Source organism: Oryzias latipes, chromosome 5, assembly GCF_002234675.1.
Source record: "Oryzias latipes chromosome 5, ASM223467v1".
NCBI lineage: Eukaryota > Metazoa > Chordata > Actinopteri > Beloniformes > Adrianichthyidae > Oryzias > Oryzias latipes.
In genome coordinates, this window is record NC_019863.2 from 31,541,279 (window position 1) to 31,553,873 (window position 12,595).

Consider the following 12,595-nt stretch of genomic DNA (forward strand, 5'->3'; position numbering starts at 1 on the left):
AGATCAACATGACATACTGAGCAATATAACAGAAATAATACACTTTTAAAAGGCCTATATCGTGCAAGATCAACATTTGACTATATTTTAATGTTCATTCCTCACTAAAAACAATCCCAAAGTGGTATTTTCACGCATTTACTTTTTATTTATTTATTTTTTAACTTGACCAGTCCAACAGCTGAGCAGACAGATGAGAGCTGAAAGCCCCTTGCGTTGAACATATTTTACTGTTACAATAGGGGGTTATGAAATGTTTGACACACTGGGTGTATATTTAAATAAACCCCTTTTGTAATTTAGGCTAAACTTTATTCATCTTACTCATATCTCTAACAGTCTTTGGTTGGACCAGACGGAAAAGACAAGAAGGGAAGAAGAGAGAGTGATACCGGGGGGGGGGGGCATTAGGAGGGTTATTGAAGGGGGGGGGGGGTAGAACCGTGAAGCAGTAATACAAATCCAAAAGGGGGCGGGGTCAGTCCACACACACACACACAAATGCCACAAACATACCTGTGGGTTCCAAAGAAGCCCACATACAAAACATGTCAACATGTTTACAATCCAATTGATGGTCACACACGCATACTTATGCATTCAGACCAACACGCGAAATAGTGGATGATGGAATGTGTAAAGAAGGAGGGAGAGTACCCAGCCATCCCCACACCAAGACCCTTGCCAGCAGCAACGGCAGCCAGGACCCCCCCACAGCAGCAGATAGAGAACAACTGTCTGCCGGGCAATCACATCCGCCACCCAGGCCAGGGCCAGCAGGACCACCACGGGGGCCCCCATGACCAGAGAGTGGGGAGGCACCGGGGGACAGAGAATGCAAACCTCAGCCCAACCAGTAGACCCCCCTCCCCCCGCTGCGCGGGTAGGGCCCGACGCAGGGCCCCGCCCCAGGAGAGCACCCCCAGCCCCAGACAAGCAACCGACCCCCACCCTGACCAAGGACAATACAATGATAATGTATTACCTTTGGAACACTAACTGACAATTTTTCTTATGAAATATCAGTTATTTTTGCAGTTCATTTTAATACCGGGAAGTGAGACGACTCGATCTCTGAGGCTCCGCCTTTTGCTCCTTGCGGGTGCCGCCCATTTCATGACATCCTAGAGCCGGCCTCAGCAGCGTGTCTGCGTTTTATCCCATGAAAATAAACATCATCCCAACTTTTGCAAAGAGGGATATGTATATTGTGTATAAATAAGGAAAACCTTTAGCCGATCACCGCTAGCTCCACAGAGAAAGTGGGCGTGTGTTATCCTGGGGGCGGGGCTGGTGGCACAGACTCTTCCTGGAAGGGGCTGTTCCTCACTTTGTGACGTCACAACATGGGGAGGGGACGGTGCTCAGAGAGCGAGTTTTTAGAGGAAATACTCAGAAATGCGTGAATGGATCAAAATACCGCTTTGGGGTTTATTATTGTGCGGTATTAAAACATTACCACACACTTAAAAAGCTCAAGTTGTTTTTGCATGATACAGGCCCTTTAAAAAAACACAAAAAAGTTGTTGGCATGGGTCCAAAATGGATTGAAATCCAGGACATTGGATAGTCCTGGACTATATAGACCTTTGGGGGTTAGTGAGGGAATTTGGACACACATGCTTAGTTTTGGAGGACAAAATCTTTAACAAAACAAATACAGGACTGGAAACCAACACAGACAGAAGGACCCAAAAGCATAGCTAAAGCAAACAAACAAAAAAAAAAAACCCATCTTGGGTACAACACTGGAGTAAAACACATTAAACTTAAAGTAACAACATGAGGTTTTTAAGACTAAGTTCAAACTGATTCACAAGTGTTTCCATTCGCCGTTTCATTCCACATCAATCTTTGAGTCCTTCCTCAAAGGTAAATCAGTTTATCTTGTTGTCATGGAAACCGGCAGCTATGTGCTGTTAAGAGGAGTGTTTATCGTGCACAAAAGGGAACTTGCAAAGTTGATAAGAATGTGAGCGTATCGGCGTTCTCAGGGAGAGACAGAGAGTAGGTCTCGGGACTCGGCTCTTCAAGATACCAGCAGTGATAGAAGTGGAGAAAAGGAGAAGGAGAAGCAAAACAGCACGAAGAAAAGGACTGAGAGAAGCTGACAGAAGTGGGAGGATGGAAGGTGAAGGGGGTTGAAGGGGGGGAGGAGGAGGAGGGTTGCTGTGCGTGAGTAGAGGACCTCCCTGTGAACTGTGCAGTCGCGAGCCGGGTCATTGGGGCGAGGTTGTCAGAGCGTGCCTGAAACAGTACACCCAGGGGTTCAGCCAGAGTTCACACACTCAGTCTGCAAGATCCATGTCCTTCAGTCGGCGTTTGCCTGCCGTGCTGCAGCGTTCTCACACGGAAAATAACTCCACTTTTATCTCACCACTCATGCTGGATAGGGATTATATGAAGGAGCAACAATCACATACCCATACATGCATTCCAAACCCTTGCCTGTTATTGTTTTTTTTTACTTTTCTTCTAGGTGTGGAGCAATTGATTTCCAGAGAAAAAAATGGAGAGTCTGCACATTTACACCATGAAACAAAACATATCTGGTGACGAAAAGAAAATATTATTCGGAGGAAGAGAGGCTGCGGTAAGTGAATGAGTAAGATGGTTACTGAGAGATTTTACAGCCAGAAACAACAGAAGCAGTGAGGTTTCAGCATGGAAGTGTTTCTCTCGTTTTCTTTTTATTTCAGCGTCTTAAATGAGAGGTCATGAAGCTAGAATCCCCTCTGTGTGACTGAGCCTTTTGTTGGAAAGCTGTCTGCTTTACTCCCATTGAAGACTGGTTGGCCCATTGTCAAACCCAGAGCTTGACCTGGTGTTGAACCCAATTGTCAAACTTGCAGTGCAGTGTGGGACCTTGCTGGGGGAGGAGAGGCACCAGAGTCTGGTTTTGCAGGCTGAGCAGAGAGTTTGTCATCTCTTCTTCCATGAAGGTCTGCACAGCGATATCCTTTGCCTCGCGGATGCAGCCGAAAGCCGCCAAAAGTGGAAGCGTTCAACAAAACCAGGTGTTCCCTGATGGTTCATGTAGTGACTCGAACCTGAAACGCTCGTTCATTTCAGTGATGCGGTGGGTGACCCGCCGAATCCGTCTTTAAGTCTCCGGCTGCGGAAACCTCATGAAAGCTTGACAGACAGGCCCAGCTGTGGATGTTAGGCGCCAGAGCTCCACGCCCTCTGAGTGCAAGACAGACAGGGCCCAAGCCCCGAACAATTCGGTCTTTGTGGATCTACTGGAAACGATCGACGGCATCCAAATGAGCGTAAGCTGTAGATACAAGCCAGATGTTGAGAATTCCTCACTTTCAGTTCAGCCTCAGTCCAGTCTGGCTCATCCGGGTCCAGAAAGAAAGCGAGAGTGACGGTTGTGTTCTGATCAAACTGGAGACTCGTACTCGCGCCTGTCCTTTCACCATATAAGGTACAAGTAACTGCAGCTCTGCTCGCTGCTTCAGGCTTTGTGGCAATTGGAAACAGCTCTCTCTTCAGTTTTCATCATTTTGATGAAATATTTTACAATATACAGTCATTCCTCAGAGGCGCAAGCTGCTTTGCACATTACTCCTCGTATAAATCCTCCTTTTAACCAAATTACCCCCAGATGCCCCCGTTTAGATCCGTTATGCTTTGGGGAATGATTGAAGCGATTATTCAGCTTCTTGATGATGCTTTACCACTTCTTTCTGTGCAAAATAAGCAGATCGTCTGAGCCCGGCATGACACTCGGAGGATCTTCCAGCATTATTTCACACCCTCTTATGCAATCAGGCTTTCCGAAAAGGCCATTAAAATATCGTTAGGGTCATTACTAGTCCAAATCTGACAAGCTCGAAGTGATCTGGGGGAAGAATTATTTGTCCAATTGCAGGCTAATTACAGCAGGCTGTGTGACCCCCCCCACACACATTCCCAGCCGACCTTTCACCCCTGAGGGTTCGAGCAGGCAATTATTCTTCTCGGCTTCTGTGTGACAAACTGGCTGTTTCCGTACCTCTCCATGGCTCATTTCACCCCCTTTTCTTCCAAACTCTCTTGAGTTTTCACAGTTCTTGTGTGACACGCAAGTGGTAACACAAACACACAAATCCATGTTTAGGAGCCGGTGTCATGACAAATGCACGAGGACGGCTGTCGGGGTTTTGCGTCCCACACTCCTCTGAGCAAGGATGTGCTTTTGACCTTTTTTCTTTTCTCTGTGTGTTTGTTTTCACACGTTCTGACGTGTTTGGGGGGGGGGGGGGTAACCTGGGGAGCAGTGGGTTAATTTCCCAGGGGTCTTTTGATTGTGATGTTGTTTTTAGCCTAAACGTAAAAGCCGTTTTCTAGGACACAGCTTCTGCAGAGCGGCAGAAGTTCATTAGAAATACCCCGCCCCCATTCCTGTCCCCCATAACTTAAAGCTCCCTGAGGGCTTGGGGCCAGCACAACATCATTTGTATGATCTTTTTTGAGCTGCAGTTTTTTCTTCTGCTACTCATTCACAGTGATTAATATAAATTAATACTGGGTTTTTTTGGACTATAAGTTTTTCCAGAGAAGCAGCAGCCAAAAAAATCAAAAGAAAGCCAAAATCATAACATAACACATTGATGCTTAAATAGCTTCATGAAACATCTGTGTAATCTATTACCTCAACATATGAAAAATTATTCAGAGAGCCATAGAATTTAGAAACACTTTAACAGGTTAACTAAACTCTTGATATAAAATCAAATCTCTAAATCCGTTAAATTCTTTGGAACTGTTCCGCCAAACTCGGCGTTAAGACTGAGCGGCGCTTCTTCTTCTATGTTGCTGTTAGTAGCAAATACACCAACAGTGCCCTCTAGTGGCGGTTGCTATTTTTTTCTTATAAAAATAATTCACATTTAAGTCGCACCGCTGGCCACACTATGCAAAACAAATGTGACTTTTACTCTGAAAAATATCTATATTCAGATAACGCAGCTTTGATCTTAACTTTCTTTAAATAAAATCATCAGAAAAATGCAACAAGAACATGTTGAAAAGAGGATTTTCATCAGAGTGGGTCTTTAACATTTTGAGGTAAAGGTGCAGTTTCTACTTTACAACAATAAAGCTGTGGCTGAGAGTCTAGAATCTGTCTTTTCTTCTCAGACGGATAACAAAACATCACGCGGACTCCCCATCAAAAAAAAGTGCTTTCCAGCTCTTTGGTTCGGCGTGAAAACCCACATCATCCACCACAGCTACACCCTTCCAAAGACATGCTTTCATCCTGACGAAGACTCTGTGTTTGCTCTGTTTCCATTTAGCTAAGTTCAGGTGTAGTTCACAGAGGCCGCCGACTCTGATCGCATAACCTGCACGCAGGCTTGGGAGGTCTTTGTGTTACACAGTCCTGTGATATATGGAGACTCTTTCTGCCAAAAATACATTTAAAAATGACCTTTTTTTGACATAAGCTAAAGAAAATGCCTGGCATTCAATCAGGTTTCCTTCCTGTCAGCTTTATCAGTGTGTTTTGGATAGTCATGCCTCCCTTTGTCTTGATGAGAACTAAGTTCTAAAAGGCTGAGCTCACTTCATCTCTGCTCTGATGTTGAGATGAGAGAGCGGTGCCCTCCGTTTGACCCACATCCGATTCACCTTGAGCAAGGCAGGCTGCTGGCAGCAGACACCAAACCGCAGAGTTCAAGCATGCTGTGACGACGTTGCGTAACCTATGGAGAAGCTGCTCTGTAATAAATAAATCCGGCTGAAGCGGTCCATCTGGGAACAACATTTTTCGGCAGAGCTCTCCTGACGTGATGCCTGGTGGGCTTTATAAATATCCCGAGCCCATCCGTGCAACGTGAACTGCGTTTCACCCTCCCACACCCTTTTTCCTCTGAGTGTTTGCCTTCTGCTTGCAGTGAAAAGGAGGCCTTACTTTGCTTTGTTTGTCCCTTCAGCATACCTCCCACTTTCTCCCTGTGAGCTGTTCAAAAGCAGAACACTGGAAACCACATGTGAAACAGAGAGCTCTCGGTTTCACAGTGGAGTTCGTGTCCCAGAGGGATCTGATTTTGTCTTCTGCAGCAGTCATCCAGTAAGTCAAAAAACAAACTGCTCAAAACGTCTGCTTCTGAAAAACAAGAACATCCATGTGCTTTAAAATAATAAAGAAGAAAAACTGTCAATAAAACAAAACAAAAACAATTTACAATTTGCCCAATATTCACTTTTTTCTTTTTACAATATTTTATCGTATTAAATTGTGTAGCATCAAATAAATGACAAAAATCACCTTTTTCCCTTTAAATAAATAAGCTTTATCAGTCAGAGGTTCATGGAGGAACCTTTAAAGAAATCTTAAAATGCTATATATGATTTGTGACTTGATGGTAAAATGCTTCAGATCCCTGAGGTTTGTAGACATTTTGTCAAACACATTTTCATCGGATACTATTGCCCTTTTAAGATCTTTTTGAGGACATTTATATAGAGAAAATTAAGCTTAAAGTTGTATTTAAAGTTATTTAAGTATTAATTAATTTCCAGAGCACCTTCCACCGCTATTCCAGAAGGTCCAAAGTTCTGTACGCAATGTCAAATCAATAAATAATCCAAAGATAAAACGTGTCAAAAGGTCAGCGAGGCAGATCCTAACGGTACAAGTGACTTAAAAGTGGAAACAAGAGTTTTTCTTTTTTTATTCTCATTGTTGTGAATCAGGAGCAGACGAAGCGATGGTGTTTGTAAAGCTTGGTTGTTACGTACAATAGGCCACCAGCTCCCTGCTCCGCTCCATTCCGATGCATCCAACTGTCAGAAGAATAGATCCAGGATCGTCTTTGTTTTCCTCGTCTGAGCTGGAATCTGGATCAGAACTGGACGGCTGGATAGCTACGATATTGCTCGCTAACGTTAGGTTGGGGGTGTGAGGGGCAGTAAGCTAGCAGCAGAGTGTAAACAGAGAGCTTTCGGTTATGGGCGATGGGAAGGGAGGTGTTTCCCTGCACCAACAGCCCCATTTGCGATGCAGGCCCAGCACCTACATAGTAAATGATCCGACCAATCACAGAGACTATTGAGAAAACAGTATTAAGCTGAAAATGTTGCAGAAAATGTTACATTTTCTTTCATGAAGTGTGCAAAAAAACTCAAAACTTGTTCGGACAAGAAGATTTATGATTTTCATGGCTTAGAAATGTTAGCAGTGATACATCTGTGTTCCTCCTGACTTTCAAATGTTTGAGCAGAAAAACAGAAATAAACCAACTTTTCATGTTCATACATGTTTTTCTTCTTTTTCATGTTGTTTAAATAAATACCACGAATATGTGAACAATCAATTCATAGTGTTAAAATAACTACTGCTGATTATTATCATCGCTATTACTATACTAGTCTGTGGTTTTGTTGTGTGGGAATAGTGCAGTAAACAGGTTCTGTATATCCCTTCATGCTACTCAGACCCCATAAAATAGCCCTCATCCTCAGAAAGGTCGACGACCCCTGCCCTAAACCTTAATCAAGCAGAAACACTGAGAAATGATGTGGTGCAAGAACACAAAGAAAGTGAACTGCTTTTAGACTTTCAGTTACAGCAGAAGATGTTCTGCTCATCTTTCGTGTAAAAAGTTCCTCATATTTCAAAGTTACTAGTACATGTTTAACTCTGAATAGGGACTGCTTAAGGGACTGTTTCAACACATTGTGTCTTTTTGCGTGAAGTGTCTTTATTATCGAACAACAGCCACACAGCTTTATAGCAGGATGGATGCAAAGGTCTTTGATCGGAAGCCCTTCTGCTCCTGTTGCTGCAGCGGTTAAATTCCCAGAGGCTGGGAGTTATCGTCTACATTCATTTGCTAAAGCTGCTGGCCTCCGTGTGCATTTTGCAGGACTGTCAGCCGAACTTGCAGCTTCCTTTAACCTTTCACACAACTGTGTACAATAACTCTTGGAGTGTGACAGGTCAGCTGAGGCGCCGCGCCTGGCCACTTGCTGAGGGTTAGGTCTGAGCCCTTTTATCATACTACCTACCCTGTGATGGATGATCCTGCAGCAAACGGCGGAGAGGCCAAACGGGATTGTTCAGGGAAAGCGGATAAGGTCTTGTAACAAATAACACCTTGCTGAACTCTGCTGCCTCCTCGCTGCAGTCACATTTTAGCCGTTCATTTTAAGACTGTGTCCACAAAGCAGCCAGACTTATTGCGGGGTAATAGTTGGCTGCTCACATGTTTGATAGCGCTCCGAGTTCGAGGAATTCTCTCTAGAGCTTTGCTGCAAACTGCATTATGGCTGGTTGAACAAAACTGACAGCTAGTGTGCAGTTTACCAAACTTACAGCGACTCTCTGAAGTTTTCTGTGCTTCAGAGCTATTAAATAGATGTAAGGCGAACGGGGGAATGAAGTGGTTTGGAAACATTTCCGCTGCATCTGCGACAGAGTCATGTGACACTTCAAAGTCACCGGGAACCATCTGCCAGGAAAAAGCAGAGTCACTGCGATGGGAATAATGACAGAATCTGGAACAAGCTGAGGTTTTGCATGCGTTCAGCATCACCGCTCCACACGCCAAATGGACTGCAGAGCTGGGCGCCCATGACATATTTAATGGATCATTGCAGGCCAACTCTCCAAAGGGATTGCACATGCCTGAACTGTCTGAAGGAAAATACGTTTCACTAAAGCTCTTGTTTTTTTTAAAGCACAAAACAAGATTGTAGCACATTTAATAACACAAGTGCAAGAAGAGCTCATGTTAACAGTCATAAATAATAAAGGAAATGTCTCGAAGCCTGGGAACGCAGTCACAGCTGAGGCAGCTCCGCTTCCTGCCTTCTGTCTTCTGCTTCCACCTGCACATGGTCAGCCTTCCCAGCGGTCAGTGCCTTCAGCAGCAAAGACTTTCCACGGCCTAAATTGATTTATTCTGTATTTGGCTAACCCTGCACTGAACCTTCCCCAGTAGATTTAGAACCATTTTAGCCCTCCTTTTCCAGCATTCGTGCACAACATGCCTCCTCGACCTATTTCCCTCCCAACATGCTCCTTCTTCCTCTGCTTTCATAACACGGCCCAAAGACACAATGAGAAACAGACCAACCCCTCCTGATCACGGCGTGCTGCCCTGATGTCAGGCATCGGGGGATTCAAGTGAAAGTTACAGGGTTGGTCCAGCATCTCAAACTTTGGTGATCATTGCATGGCTTCAACCTTTTTGTTGTTAACCTTAAAGGCTCATTGTTCTGTTTCATAGAAGCTGAAATGCATATAACCCTCAAGCTTTGCTCCATGTGGATCTAAGTGAAAACAAATTTTCAAAAAAAAGCTGCAGGAGCTTTTTCTGTCCCACATTTTTGGCTTTTTGATTTATCTCACGGCAAGGAGCAAACACGGTCAAAGAACACGCAGAAACATGGTTTAAGAAGAAGAAGAAGAGGAAGAGGAAGAAGCTTTCTCAATCCCGTTTTATTAAACGTTTAATGCGCCTTCCCAGGACCAAATATTCATGTGAGGTTTGCACCACCGGCACCACTTTATTGTTTTCACTAAAAACATCAACTTAGCTCAAACTTAAAAGAAAAATTGTGAAGGTTCTGTCAAATAAAATAAAAACTGACTTTGGAGGAATTACGGCGCAGGACAATCTGGACTAAATTTGTGAAAATATATTTTTTTAAATCAAAGAGGACACAAAAGGAAAAACAAAAACAGAAACCTTTTAATAGATGTTGTTACGCATCACAATTTAGAAAAACAGACCACACATTTACTTAGTGGCTTGTAGCTTGACAGCTATTTTAGAGTCCTCTTCAAGCGCTTTACAGTCCACTCATTTACACATGCATCATACTCACGTGGGACTATGCCACAGAACTTACTTACCCTTGTACCTGTGATGCACCAATGAGAGGTCAGCCCCTGCAGCATGGCTGCAGTGGTTATCACTGCAATCAGGCTTTAAAGCTTATTCGTCACAAAAAAACTGTTGAAACAGAGAAGCAGCTCCCCTCCCATATCACTTGTTTGTTTTTGTGCTTTTGCTTGATTTTTTTTCCCCCCTCGCACCTGAAATCTGCTCCAATCAGAGCAGAATGCAGATGTAAGCTCTTCTTCTTGGTCCCCCCATATATACAGTACAGACCGAAAGTTTGGACACACCTTCCCATTCATTTGAATGAAAAGGTGTGTCCAAACTTTTGGTCTGTACTGTATATATCTATACATAGATATATATCTATATATATAGATATAGATGTGTATATATATATAATAATAATAATAATGGATTGGATTTATCTGTGCTTTTCAAGACACCCAAAGCGCTTACATTGTGTCCATTATTCATTCACTCCTCATTCATACTTGGTGATGGTAGCTACGGTTGTAGCCACAGCTGCCCTGGGGCAGACTGACAGAGGCGTGGCTGCCATTTCGCGCCTACGGCCCCTCTGACCATCACTGGGATCATTCATGCACATTCACACACCAGTGGAGCCGCACTGGAGGCAAGGAGGGTGAAGTGTCTTGCCCAAGGACACAACGACAGTTGGCTGGGGGGAGCGGGGATCGAACCGCCAACCCTTCGATCATTGGACGACCCGCTCAACCACCTGAGCCACTGTCGCCTCCCCTATATAGATAGATATAGATATAGCTAGATAGATATACAAGTACAGGAACACCTCAGTATATATATATAATACCCCCACCTTCCAGGAAAATATACAAGCTAGGATTTGAATGATGTTAAATAATAGAGGTTTATCTCGAGTGGATTAATTGTTTTTTTTAAATCTGTTAGAACGGCTTGCCATTTTCTGTGATTGCATTCATTGTCTTCATCAGTCATGACAGTTTATCGTCAATTTTGTTGCATTTTTCAGTAAATGAAAGCCTTTGTTTATATGTAAAGTCCAAAAATGTGTTTAGATAAAGTTTGGCAATTCATCAACTAAAAGGTAAGTGCTGTGTTAAATATTGTTATAAAAAAGGGAAGAAAAAAATCCATCAGATTGTAAAAATGTATTGGGAATTTTAAAATGTGATCAGACTTGAACCACTTACATGGTGGATTTATTCTTAAATGAAGTCAGAATGGTGGAGTCCAGTTAAGTGGATTTGATCACAATTTTACACTGCAGAGACCCACAAAGGCCTGTTGGGTTAGAAATTAAATGGGTATATAATCCCTTATTGACTTTTATGTACTTGCCTAAAAGAAAATAACAGACTTGGGTTAAATCAGGGTCACACAGTGGTTTGGTAGTTACACTGAAACCCCAGCTGGCTCCTTTCTGTGAGGCGTTTGCATGCTCTCCACATACATGTGCGGGTTTCTCCAAACATTCCGGCTTTTCTTACACACTCCATAAACATGTTTGACTCCAAACTGTCTTGTATGTGAGTGAGGGTCTGTGTGTGGCCCTGTACTGGACAAACGGGGAACACATGGATGGATTAAAGGAAAGTGAATGCAGACCAAAGGGAGTGCCCTTAACCCTTGTGCTATCTTAGAAGACCCCCCCTTCCATTGACGTGTTCTCCCTACCATGACAAAGGTGGATAAAGGTGGAAAGATTTCATGTAATCCATGGACACCAGTGAAGATCACAAATCATTGAAGAAAAAAGGTTCAGAGCACTGTCTAGTGGGTCTAGATGACCCAACTCCCAATGGTAAAGTGCCTAGGATAGCACAAGGGTTAACTGTCTACTTTACCGGTTTGGATGTTAATGAGTTCATGAAGCTCTTTGTTGATATCCCATTGTTACTGATCTTTTTGCATGTTGAGTGAATCTGGGCCATTTCACACAGGAGTTTGATTTAAATACCAACCAGTCTGAAGGTAGATCTCAGATCTGCACGTTAGGTAAAAGGAAACATACCTGGAACACAGATGTTTTCATGATCAAAGTCATACGAACCCAGGAGTCTCCGTCTTTGTGAGTTTTCCCATGTGAAAAACAATTGCATTCAGATGCAAAAAGGAACACCTACTCAATTTGACTATAAGCCTTGGCCACATGGATCTTTATGGGGGGGCTGTGGGTTTTTGGGTTGTCCATGGAGGGACGTACAGAAGAGCAGCTGCATCTTAAGGTGAGCACAGGTGTGTCTTGCAGTGCCTTTAGTCTTATACGGCCACCTCAAGGGACGTTATAAAGACGGAACGTACCGTTGTCGTGCATGTTTCGCCTGTGCGTGTATCGTGAAGCATTCATAAGGATCATGGAATCTACAGCTTTGACCTACTTCACCCTTACATAGTGCCTGTCTGTCTGCGTCTGTCACGACCGTCCGTTTATTTACATTGACTCCGTGACCGTTTTTCAGCTGCAGACAGCTTGTCTCCACCTGTAGGGGCAGTTAAGGCTTTATCCTCATGGAGAATTACTCTTATTATGTATGCCACACTGTTTTCTAAAGTCTGAAAGCAAACACAGGTATAACCCGCATGCCTAGCAGGAGTGCCTTTCTTGTTTTGACATCCTCTTTGACACGATATCCTGCTTGGAATAAATCAAAGATGGGATCATTTTTATACCTGTCAAAACGCAGACACAAAAATATGACTCCTGCAAATTGTTTTTTCCCCTTTGTATCATGCAGACAAAGAGACAAAGC